Source organism: Cyprinodon variegatus, unplaced genomic scaffold (assembly GCF_000732505.1).
Source record: "Cyprinodon variegatus isolate N-32 unplaced genomic scaffold, C_variegatus-1.0 Scaffold945, whole genome shotgun sequence".
Classification (NCBI taxonomy): Eukaryota; Metazoa; Chordata; class Actinopteri; order Cyprinodontiformes; family Cyprinodontidae; genus Cyprinodon; species Cyprinodon variegatus.
The window spans coordinates 47,248-59,564 of NW_015151398.1; the positions used below are offsets into that span (position 1 = coordinate 47,248).

Here is a 12,317-nt window from a genome sequence, read left to right on the forward strand (position 1 = left end):
TATATATATATATATACACACACACACACACACACACACACACACACACACACACACACACACACACACACACACACACACACACACACACACACATATATATATATATATAAAATTAGGAGGTCCCCACTCCATCTAGCCATCAGTTTGGGGGTCCTTGGCCTGGAAAACGTTGAGGACTCCTGTACTAGGGGAAGAAAAAGCTCTATCAACTTTATGAATCATCCCAAAAACAATGAAATAGAAAAAAAAATAAATAAAATTAACAATTTGTCCTTGGTTCAACACGCTGGAATCAAATGGCTGATTCAGGTGTGTTGGACCAAGGACACATCCTAAAGTTCCCCGCTTAGAAACTGCCACCCCTGGGGGTCCTCCATTGCTCGATCTCTAGTTCAGATAACCAGCATCCAACAAGTTCAGGTAACCAGTCCAACAATTGGAACCATACCAGGGTCCAGCATGGATGTATGAGTCACACCAGAAAATACTCTGTGGGGCAGTACAAACACTTCTAAGGTTAGAAGTCAGAGCCTTGTTTAAGTTCTAGTTTTTACTTGTTGCACAGCTGGAGACAAAAAACAAAAATGTCAAATGATAACATAAGACACCTCTATGCCAGCAGTTGAGTCCCTGCCACCCCAGATCCAAGGCATCATTCCCAACCCGTCTTTTCTTTCCACTTCCTGAGCACCGGCCCACAGCCAGAACACAAACAAGAAAGAAAAGGCAGCATCTTCTTGTTGGAGCAAATAACTGGTTACATCAGGGGCCCAGATAATGAGTTTATGGTGAATCATTAGACCAACTAAAATGCTGCAATAACATTGTTTGCAAAAAATAATAATAATAAAACTTCAACAAGAAATTAACTTAAAGCAACAGAGCAAAATTAGAAGGACTAGGTAAACAAATAATATGACCCAGCTAATGCTCTGTCCTGCAGGAGTCCATTTTAGATCAGCCTTGATGATAGTGGTCCAATTAAAGACTTTATAATAATAAACTTGTCTGTTGTTTTCCACAGAGTGCAAGAGAACAAAAACAGCCATGGATGGGAACAGCTTATGATGATGATGATAACAGAGTCTCCTGAGATCTGAGCTTTACTCAGAGAAGATGAGTAGCATCCATTATGGCATTCAAAATTGGAACATGGCAGAAATGACACTCTGTGATTAGCTGGCATGTCGTAACTAAGATTTCACAATTAAGTACTGTAACATGCTGCAACAGATGACTGGATCTGAGAAAACCAGTTATAATTCACTAACTTATGCTAGACTTATCTGTTTGAAAGATGTGGAATGTGGTCAAAGAAATAACGAGCAACCCTTTGACCTGTTAGCAAGTTTAAAATCCAACAGAGTTAATTTTTACAAGTAAAGATAAGATAATCAAATCTGACCAAGAGGGGCTGGAATATAGTTCTTCATACATGCTCATTTATTTTGAGGTTTTTGTATAAAAACAAACAAAGCTCCTCTGATGGGGGAAGAAGAAGAATCTAGACAGGTTAGGTGTTGTAGTTTTTGATCCGTAGTTTAAACCTTACTTATCTAAAGCCAGAATAGTACATTCATATTAGGGCTGAAACAATTAATCGGATTAATCGTGATTGATTATTGAAATAATCGTCAACTAATTTAGTGATCGATTAATCGTCCCTTGAGAGTATAGAGACTCTAAAACATGCCTTTAGCTGACAGAGTAACCCACTTAGAGCAGTAATACTACTCAAAAATGTAAAAAAAAAAATTATATATATATATATATATATATATATATATATATATATATATATATATATATATATATATGAAGGTTTTAATGTAAGATAAAAAAAAATGAAAATTGCCTGTCAATATGCTCTATCTAGAACTCAGGTGGAAAATATCTAGTTTTTAGTTGTTTAATTTTGTAAAAGGTCTTCTTTAACTAGGCCTGTTTTCGAGAAATATGCTTGAAAATAACATGCCCAAAATGAATTGAATATATCTCAAGAACTACAGAGTTTATTTTTATTGTTTTGGTATCAAAAGAAAGGCAAGACCCCAGAGAATATGTAACAGGTCTAAAAACCATCTTGGGGCGAGTGCTGAGGACCCAAATTTGGGTCCTCATGTTATGAAAAGGTTAAAGAATCTGTGGCTATCCAACTATTAATTGATTCATCAGAAAAATAATCAATAGATTAATCGATTTGCAAAATCATCTTTAGTTGTTGCCCTAATTCATATAAAATGTATTTTTCTTAACAAAAACTAAAAGGATGTAAAAAATATTTCTGCATCAAAAAACATAAAAGCTAGAAAATCTCCCTCCTAGCTCTGATGGTTTTATCACTATTTTGAATCTGTGCTGAAATTAAGCAAAACAAAAACAGGCAGAATCTTGGTTGTATTGCTTGAATCTGTAAAAAGAAAATTACGAGTTTCCACTCAAATAGTGGCAGAAAAGTGTGAAAATAAGGAGAAGTGTGAGTGGGAACAGGTTACATAAAGCTGTGTAACCTCGTTAGATTCCATAAGAGAACGGATCAAAATTGGGAGGGTACACTGTGACCTACTGGAGAACACCCTATGCCTGTAGTAGCCTAACAACTGTTGGTCCATCTAACTGAATGTTTAAAAACTGGGCCTGCAGCCTACAGAGCACAAAATATAAACGACAAACACCACAAAATGAAACACATTTTGGCTGAAAAGGTATCTAACTTTATGAAACTAACGGTCAAATGTATTTGGCACAAAATATGTGACAGGGAGTCCTTTAAAAAGTAAAAGTATGCATTTTCTAAATAACAATAATTTCCAACAGCTGTTCAAAAGACAGAGGTGCCAAGTAACAAAGTACAAATACTTTGTTACTGTACTTAAGTACACTTTTTAGGTATCTAAACTTTGTATTCCTTACATCTTTAAAACTAACATTACTCGTTACTCTTGGCTTCGGTTTAATGTTTATAAATATTTATTTTACATCATGTGCTCCATCCAATGCAGATCATTGGCACCATCCACATCTAGTGAAAAATATTGTAATTGGATGAGTCATATAACTCAAACACTCATCGGTTAGCTAAAGAAAATCATCAGAAGCAAGCAGGTGTTCTTCAAACTACAAACGTGAATTATCATGATTCAGAAAAAGATGTTGAAATGTCTGAAAGGTCGTATCGGAAGATGGAGACCATCAAGACCTCCCTCATCCTTGGCCCGATCTCAAAGAAATTTTACAAATAGCCGAACAATTGAGCTTTCAGTTCATATAGTGGCATCTGGCTGTTTTTTTTTTTTAAGGGTTACTTTTATACTTTAAGTAGTTTTTAGAATACATATGTTTTTACTTTTACTTGAATAAAGAGGTGAAGTTGATATTTCAACTTTTACCAGAGTGTTTCTAAACTGCAGTATCCATATTTCTACTTAAGTAACAAATGTGCATACTTTTGACACCACTGGCAAAATCCAGCAATGTGCAACATTTTTATTACAGCCTGGCTCAGCTAGTTTAACCTCTTCTGATAAATAACATGCTAAACTAGTCCAAAATTAAGACTAAAATTATTCTGAGGTTATAGATAGATATCAATGGATAGTTTTTTAAGGCTGATGCCCATACGAAATATTTTGGCATCAATCTAACCAATCCTAGACATGTGATGCCAATTATTTGAGGTATTGCTGTCTTCCTCTGTTTAAATAATAATAACACAATGATCAACGTTTAAACAAAAAAAAAAAAATTAACAAATCAAAGATAGCAACAATGGATGCTTTAATCAGGATCATTGATGCTGATCCAAATACCGAACACGGATGAGGGCCAATAACACGGATTGGCTATTATTCTAGTTAAGGCATAAATGCTACAACCAGCTATGTGATCTGACGAAATTGAATCGTAAAATCACCAAATTCAGACGAAAACATGTAAAAAATAAATAAATAAGTACTTGCAAGCACAATGCAGCGCGGATTCAGTCAAAAGTACAAATAATGAATATGCTAACAATAACACAATAATGAAATAAGGGAAAACAGTTATTCAATTATACTGACAATCATAAATATTACAACACTGCTTTTATCAAATACTGCGAGGAAAAAGTAAATATTTAAAGAACAAATGAAGACTCCATTCAAATAAAGGACTATACTCTAATAATCAAAAATGCCTTTGAGCAGTATTAACTGTTTTTAGTGTGTACAAAACTTTTTTTTGTGTGCGTCTTTGTGCAAGACCCTCTTCCTGGCTCTGATTGGCTGTTTCTTACACTGCTAAACACAGGAAGGAAGCAAAGGAGCTCCATTTTTTTCCCCCGCAGATTTATCTTCATAATGTTAGGACAAATCAAAAGATTTAATACATATATCAAAGCTTTTCTTTCTTTTTTTTTTTAATGCATACTCTAGCTTTATGGTTCGCAGTGAGAGTCCACTTTTTGATGGAGATAAGAAATATTTACGTGGTCCAACAGTGAGAGCAGTTGGTGGAACTCAAATCTTTCCAGTTCTGGTCGCCTTCCAGATGAATAGAATATTTTTCCAGTTATTTTTTTTCTGATCATCGTGCTCATCGAGGTTTGACCTGCTTTCTGACCAGCTCATTTTTTCTTCCTGCATTGATCCTTGGTACCTCATCAACTCCATCATGTGCTGTTTTTTTGTTTCTCAATGTATTCCATATGTTAGTGCATTTCGACCAGCTCCACCACCAAGGTGTTTTTCAATTGCAAGATATGAACTTCAAATTAGTCTCAAAGCAGAGCTTCAAATGACAGTGTTCAGGATTTGCTGCACGCTTGTGCTGTAAAGATGGAAATGCATTGTACCTAAAGGCCTGTGCAGGCTACAAAGTAAGAGATACAGGTGATCGGTGTTTGTAATCAGCAACAAAAGATTGCATATTTTTTTATTGCATCTATGACAGGCTCTATTAGTTTTTACCTGCTCTGTCACTTTATTAGGTACATCTTATTAATACTAGGTTGGACCCATCTCTGTTTTCTGAAATGCCTTGTCTTTCACAGCACAGCATGGACAAGGTCTTAGAAAGTTTGGGCTGTTTTAAATCATCCCCCCATTGCCTACTAATGGAGGTCAGAGGGCCTAGTATGCGAGCCTTGCCCTAGTGTGTCCAGGGCAGATGCCACCATCAGAGTGAAGTTCTGTGAGTGATTGAATGGAGTCCCCCAACTTTTAAAGGTGTTATACATTTTACTTGTTACCAATAATGCTCATCTGGTGCAAACAGAAAGTCTCCCATACTATTAAACTTACCACCAGCCTGAGCTGCTGTCATGTTGTTTACATCCAACTCCAACCCCACCATCTTAATACTGCAGCTGAACTCACGGCTCCAAGGACAGACGACGCTCTTCAGAACTGTTATTGTGCAATTTTGGTCTAAGAGCTGTAGCTTTGGTTTCCTGTTCATCCCAAAGAACTGAGCAGTTTCCTCTTCCTATGCTTTAGCGATTATCTTTGAGGTTCAACTTTTCTTCTTTTAGATGTTTTTATTCCTCATACTTCGATGGCACTCACTCTCATACTGGTGAGTCTATGCCCCTCTAACATCTACAAGCCATTTTATAAGCAAAATTCCCACTACAGTTTTTTGGACAAAATACTTTGTACCTGACAGATCATGTCCAAAACTGCATTACTCACCATTTTATGAAATAGTCAGACCTGCCACTCAAGCACAAAATAATCCATGTTTAAATCCACTTTCTCCCACATCCTGAAGCTCAGTTTGAACCCCTGCTAATGTCACCATGTCCAGATTCCTATAGTAGGGCAATAAACTAATTCATCAGCCACTGATTTTCCATGTTCTCCTAGTTCAGAGCTGGTTATCCTCCCACAGCAGTGTGTCCCAGTGAGTTTGTCACAGACATTTTTTATTTATGCCCGATTTTGAAGCATGTTCTGCGCTATGTTATTCCACACCACAACGCAAGAGGTACAATCAGGAACTAGCTGTGGGTCTAGATACGGCCGAGGCGGTGAGGAAGTGGGGGCAAATTCGTGTGACAACGGAGGGACATAAGGGTGAAAAAGAGGGGGGATCCAGGTGGAAAAGGATCCCAGCGTTCTTGCACACCTCGCTCTTCTAGCTGGTCCAAATTCACGAGTCGTTTTCCACAATGGCGGTCATACAAAACAGGAAATACACATAGTGTACAGTGGATGCAGATTTGACCAATCAGAGGCCTCCTGTCTGCGGTCACCTACAATGTAGGAGAGGTGCAGCAAAGTGACTGCGGAGGAAATCTGATGGAGGAAAGAAGCCAAATTCCAGCTAAAATGTGAGCAAACCAGTAAAGACTTACAGGAAATTACCAAAAAAGGTTATGATACAAAGCATTGAGGGCAGATTATACTTCTGCAACCGCACACATCAAATGCCGCTTGGGTCGGGTCGCAAACCAGTTTTGCTGGTATCCTTCTGCACCGTCGGTCTGGAATTTCGAGGGACGCACAGCAGTTTCCCGCCAAAGCGCTAGGGGGAGCCTATTTAAAAACTTCAGCAGATGGTCACGACAACTTCTACAGCAGCGCCGGCAGGAGTGTTTATCTTCCAAAACAACAATGGCACTTCTTTAAGATATCACGGTCACAGAGATGGATCTAGAGCTGCTACATATTGAAGAGGAACAGGTTCTGAGCGAACCTCCTCGGTTACCTTTTGGTCGTAGTTGTCCATTGTAGATGTTACTCGGTTTTTGAAAATGACGCGCCCTGGCACCGAATCGAGGAGGACGACCACACAGACAACCGGAAAGGCATACCAGGGTTAGATCACAGCTGCTTTTTGTCTGCACACTTCTGCTTTAAGTATGCACGGGTTTGCGACCGTCCGATGCGTAGTTAGGTTGTTTTTTTTTTCTTTTTTTATTGGTGCACGACGACGGTTGCAGCAGTTCTGCACGGGGGGCGTGGTCGCGCACAGTGACAGATTTGACAGTTGCAGAGGCTATGCGTTAGAAGCATAAATTGGCCTTTAGGCTTAACTTTTGTCACTTATTTTCCTCCATAATTTACAGATGATTATTTAAAAATCACACAATTAAATTGTTTTTTTTTCCTCATTTTATCTCATAGTTGAAGTGCACCTATAATGAAAATTACAGACCTCTCTCATCTTTATACGTAGGAGAACTTGGACAATCAGTGGCTAACTAAATTTTTTATTGCCTCACTGGAATTGCAATGTTTCTTCACTGTGATTGGCTGCTTCGCCATTTGTGTTACCAATGTTATACAACAGGAGCATCTAATAAAGTGGTCGCTCTTATTTAGCAAGACAATAGTCATATTTATAATAAGAAAACAGTCACTTGGAAAATACTCTAATGTGAAATGTGTTTCGAGTTGGATCTTTATTAATAAACTACATCAAATCAGTTTGCAGTTTTTTTTTTTTCAAATCAGAACAGAAACAAACCACAGGAAACTGCATCTTACTGGATATGTTAAGGAAGAGATCAGCTTCATTTTAATGCTTAGAAAGTTGGCATCAGTTCAGATTCACTGACTTATCCTCCCTTTGTCTAACCGGACAGATCATACAAATGTATAACGGTAATATCCTTCCAGACACTTCCTGTTACAACCTAACTACAGGTAGAAATAGATGCATAATGATGCATTCCTTTTTTCCAAGTTTATCCAGATCTAAGCATTATCTTCATGACAAATATGAATATCCACATAATTACTAGTTTACGATAAGCTTCCGAAAATATTTCTCCAGTTTTCTTAATCTCAGGACAGTAGCTTTGCTACCAGTGCCGCTTTTTCCTGGTGGGACAGATGAGACTCCCTCCAACTTCCACTGCTTCTTGTGCATTTCATTTTAATTACAGTCACATTCCTGGTTTTAAAATGCACATTAAGTGCACAAGAAGACTCTGAGTTCTACAAAATAGTTGTGAAACAGACACGCTGAAACAAATGTACTTGCTGAAACCAATAATCAAAGACAGAGCTAAGGTAAAGTCACAAACGGGGAAGATTACTTTGAACAGCTGATCATAAGTGACATTAATCCACCCCCATCGTGCATCCCTTTAATATCAGTGTAGCTGTGCAGACTTGCATCATGTTCAAAGGAATACCAACATTTCACCAGGTTCAATTTAGCTCTGGGACACAGTAACACAGATACTGATCCTAGTTTTGCTTTAATCAAATGCAAAATGACTAGAAAATCAGGTTTTTTAAATTAATTATGAATAACATCAGAGAAACAGAGCAGGAACATGGTCTGTGGAGAGATGCAGGATTGTCAGATTAGGAATGAAAGGGAGCAATCAGATATCAGGTGTTCAATCAAAGTTGTGCAATTTTTAACACAGTTTGTTGGTTTATAAATGCAATGCGACACCTTGCTAGGCTTGTAGGACATTGCACAGCCTCAGGTGACCTGAGCTAGTACTGCACTATAACAATGTGTCAAAGGGTGTGGGCCACTTGGCTATTTCATCATCTCATACTTGTGTAGTTTTAATCTTTTTACACTCACATTTTAGCCTCCTATGCTGCATTTTATTCCCAACACCCTCCAGAATGACAAAGGATGTTTTAGTATCAGTTTCTGTGGTTTAATCACAAACCACTGGAAAGAAAAGGGATAAAAAAAATTGGCCCCATCTTATAAGAGTCACATCCTAATCAACAGGCAAACAAGTCAGAAATGGTCTTAAGCCATTAGTTGCCTGGTCAGTGGAAGAAAAATATTCTGAAATTTCCAGGAGGCAACCTACTGAGGCACATGGCTGTTCTTTGTATATCAGTGATTTACAAAATCGACAAAAGCATAACAATTAGAAAACTAAGGAGTTGGTACATGCCTACGCGCCTCGGCAGGAATTTTTTTTTTTTTTAGACAACTTCTGCAACTCCTTTAGGTTTTACAACAAATGGCTAATAGGCAACTTTAAGTTTTGGACGCAAGCTGCTACTATAAACAATCCACCGACAACATATCAAAGTGTACATCAGAGGACATTTTTAAGAGCATATTCACACCAAAGTGTTCTCTGAGTTACATGTTTGGTCCAGATAGGAAGCAGTTTTTTTTTTTTTTTTTTTTAGGGCAGTTTGCTTTCACATTGTACTTTTTGCAAGTCAACAAAGCCCCACCTTAACAAAAACTGAGTAAGAGAATAAAAATCAGACCTATAAAAAGGAGGAAAACAGTCTAGGAAGTTTCAAATGCTGCAGTTTTAAGGTAAAAATCAGCTCATTCAACTTCATTTCCATGTATGGAACTGGTCTGAGAAAGCTATGAGTGAAGGAGACTGGGTCCACTGGCACACAGCATGCTAGCAGCAGCACTGCTAAGCTAAATGCACATCAGGAATAGTTTCAGTACATTTATCCTCACTACAGTGGTTCCTTAAAGCCGGGGTTACACTGTCCGATTCTCCAGTCGTGCGAGAATATTTAAATTGGGCCGATTTTTAGCCTGACCGTGGATTGTGTAGTGTACAGGGGGTAACGAGGGGTGATCAGACTCTCACAAGCACCTCCGGATCAGGAATCGTAAGGTCGGGAGAAAATCAAAGATGTTTGAAATTCTGTCGGCCATGGTGGGTAAATAGTACAGTGGGCATGCACAAACAAGGATTCTTCTTCCTCTCAGATAAAAACACAGAAGCATGGCAGGGGTGCGAGTGGAATGGAGTTCTTTCTGTAAAATTAACAGGCTCTAGTAGCCACGTTTGCTCAGCCATGTCTTTGTCCAAATAAATCGTCACCTTTTCTTTTTAGGGCTTTCAGCACAAAAATGCACAAATTGCCAAGGCGATTTTTGTTTTCACTCTAGCAAGCTTCATATTGATCTTCTACTCGTTTGGCTTCCGGATAGACGAGTCCGTGTAGTGCCGTCTCACTGCAGAGCTGAGTCCGATGTGGTTTTTAGACGTACAGTGTGAGCAGGTAGATGGCATCAGATCGCACAGTGGAAGAACATACATTGGGAGCTGTGAACTCACACTGTACGACGAAACCACAGGGTGTCATCGATAGGGCTGGGTATTTTCGCCAAAGTCATGAATCGATTGGATTTTGATTCATACAGTTCTAAATCGATTAATTTCGATTCGATCCGTTTGTACCATAATGAAAGTGGTTCAACTGTGTTCCAAAATACTCATGTATTTTATTTTTTTCCTGTCAGACTAAACACAAAGTGCAAACTTGTTTAAACAGTTTAAACTTGAGATGTGAACAAAACTGTCTCAAAAGTGCAAACTTGTTTGTGAAAAGTGAAGCCTCACTCGAGCGAGCAGACGTGACACAGAAGACATGCATGAGCTGCATTATCTTCAATGCACAAACCATATTTGCAGTGTTGTCTGTAACAACTACAGGGTGTTTGCCGGTCAGCCCCAATATTTTAATGTCTTCAGTCAACATATTGGCTATATTTGCAGCTGTCTGGCTTGAAGTAATCTTGACTTGAGTGCATCTTTCCTGCTCATTTGAATGTGAACATCACGCGCGTCACTATAAAACTAATCAATCTCATTTGCTAGACATCGATTTTGCAAAAATGAAAAGTAATCGATTCAAAATCGATTAAATCGATCTTTTTACCGAGCCCTATTCCTCGTCGATCAGTTTTAGCTGTGGCTTTGTGCAACGATTGAAAAACATCACACAGTGTATGCCCGGCTTCAGTCTAGAAAGGAGCATGTTTCCTGTTGTTGGGATGAATAACGGCCTCAAAAAGTAGGTCCCAGTCTGGTTATCTGTTTTCAGTCAGGAATAGAGTTTGATTGAGTGTGTTCATACTCAAATAAATAAATGACTTTGAAAAAAAGCTGTATAGTTTTACATTATATCACGAAAAACCTTCTCTGTAGAGCAGAAGTATACATATCCTCTGCTCAACCCAAATACAAAACTCCATGCAGAAACAAGCCTTTCGTAAAGCTTCATAAAAGTTACTTTCACAAAAGTTTATAACTAAATATCTTCACAATGTTCAACCATAGCTCCACTAGCAGTTCTTTATATTGTCCATTGCTTAATAAGACATGGTGCAGGTCAAGGTCATGATGCTGGTGAGAGTAATTTATGGTCTTAATGGATGAAAGAAAACAAACTAAAATGGATTATCTAAACAGGCAGTTATTCAAAGATATTATGGCAACACCTTGTAGATAAACTAATATACATAAAATTTCAGCTATGAAAATTTAGAGATCAGCTTTTCAAAGGTTTGAATTACGGTAGTAGTATGTAAAAAGATAAATAGTTGAAAGGATAAAATTATTTAGTAGCCATTCATAGTTAAGATAACTACAGATATTCAAAATAATTTCATCCAACCGTTTGAATCTGGATTTATCTCACTTCATACCCACAACAACTAGTGTGGCGGCACTTATTAAGTGTTTACCTTCATCGTTAAGCATCATAAAGTCAAACACTGGGCCAATTAATCTGTTTATTGCTTAGTATGTCGAAATGCTCACTTTACAGACCAAAAAAACCTGTTCTTTTTCCAATAAAATTACCGTTAAAAAATCGTTAAATATGTCCTCGACTATTCGCTCCCTGCTTGCATCGGTTTAACAGTTTTGCTCCCAAAGTGAAGACGTGTAGCTAGCATTTAGCACCGCAGCCAAAACACGGCCTTTCTTGGCTCCAAACTGATGAGCTCCCAGCGAGAATAGCTGGCTGGCTGGTGAACGTTAGCAGGCTAGCTGGCTCGGCTAGCTTCGCCGAAACAAAACGGGCCTGAATTTTTGCCACCATGTTTAGGCACATATAAATCATGTGACATCTTGTTCCTATGAGTGCATGGAGTTAAAACATTCGTGGTCGTACTACTGGTTTGTAGAAGGGTGCTCGTGTCGGTGGCTTTGCGACGAAAAAAGCAGCTAAAGGGGCTAAAAATGGGAAGTCAACACTTACCTAGCTTTACTTTCTACGCCATCTTGGATCCACTTGTCAGACGATCGCAAAGCATAGTGGGATGTGCTGATCTGAAGGTTGTGGGGGATTTGCTGCACAACTGACACAGTTTTTTTGGCCTTTTTTAAAAAAAAAAAAACAAATGCTATTTTTAATTGAAATATAAGGAAGAGGATTAGGGCCACTGAAGAAATAAAAAAAGTTAACTGATTTTTAAATATTGTTTCAGGTTAATATGGGGGGGGGAATGGTCTTGAAAAATACTTTTTTTCCCTCAGAATTCAGATTTTATCTCAGAATTCTGACTTTAGAATTCGGACTGTAATCTCAGAATTCTGACTTTATCTCAGAATTCTGAGTGTAATCTCAGAATTCTGA

The 12,317-nt window shown here is 38.2% G+C and overlaps 1 protein-coding gene across 1 annotated transcript in view; it reads right to left on the reverse strand.

Moving 5' to 3' along the window:
- helz (helicase with zinc finger) overlaps nucleotides 1-11,981 on the reverse strand; it is a gene marked incomplete at its 3' end in the record, with an annotated part of 55,284 nt that extends 43,303 nt beyond the window's left edge. The window contains exon 1 of the mRNA XM_015398608.1: nucleotides 11,940-11,981. The remainder of the gene's footprint in view (nucleotides 1-11,939) is intronic.
- Between the last annotated feature and the right edge of the window lie 336 nt (nucleotides 11,982-12,317).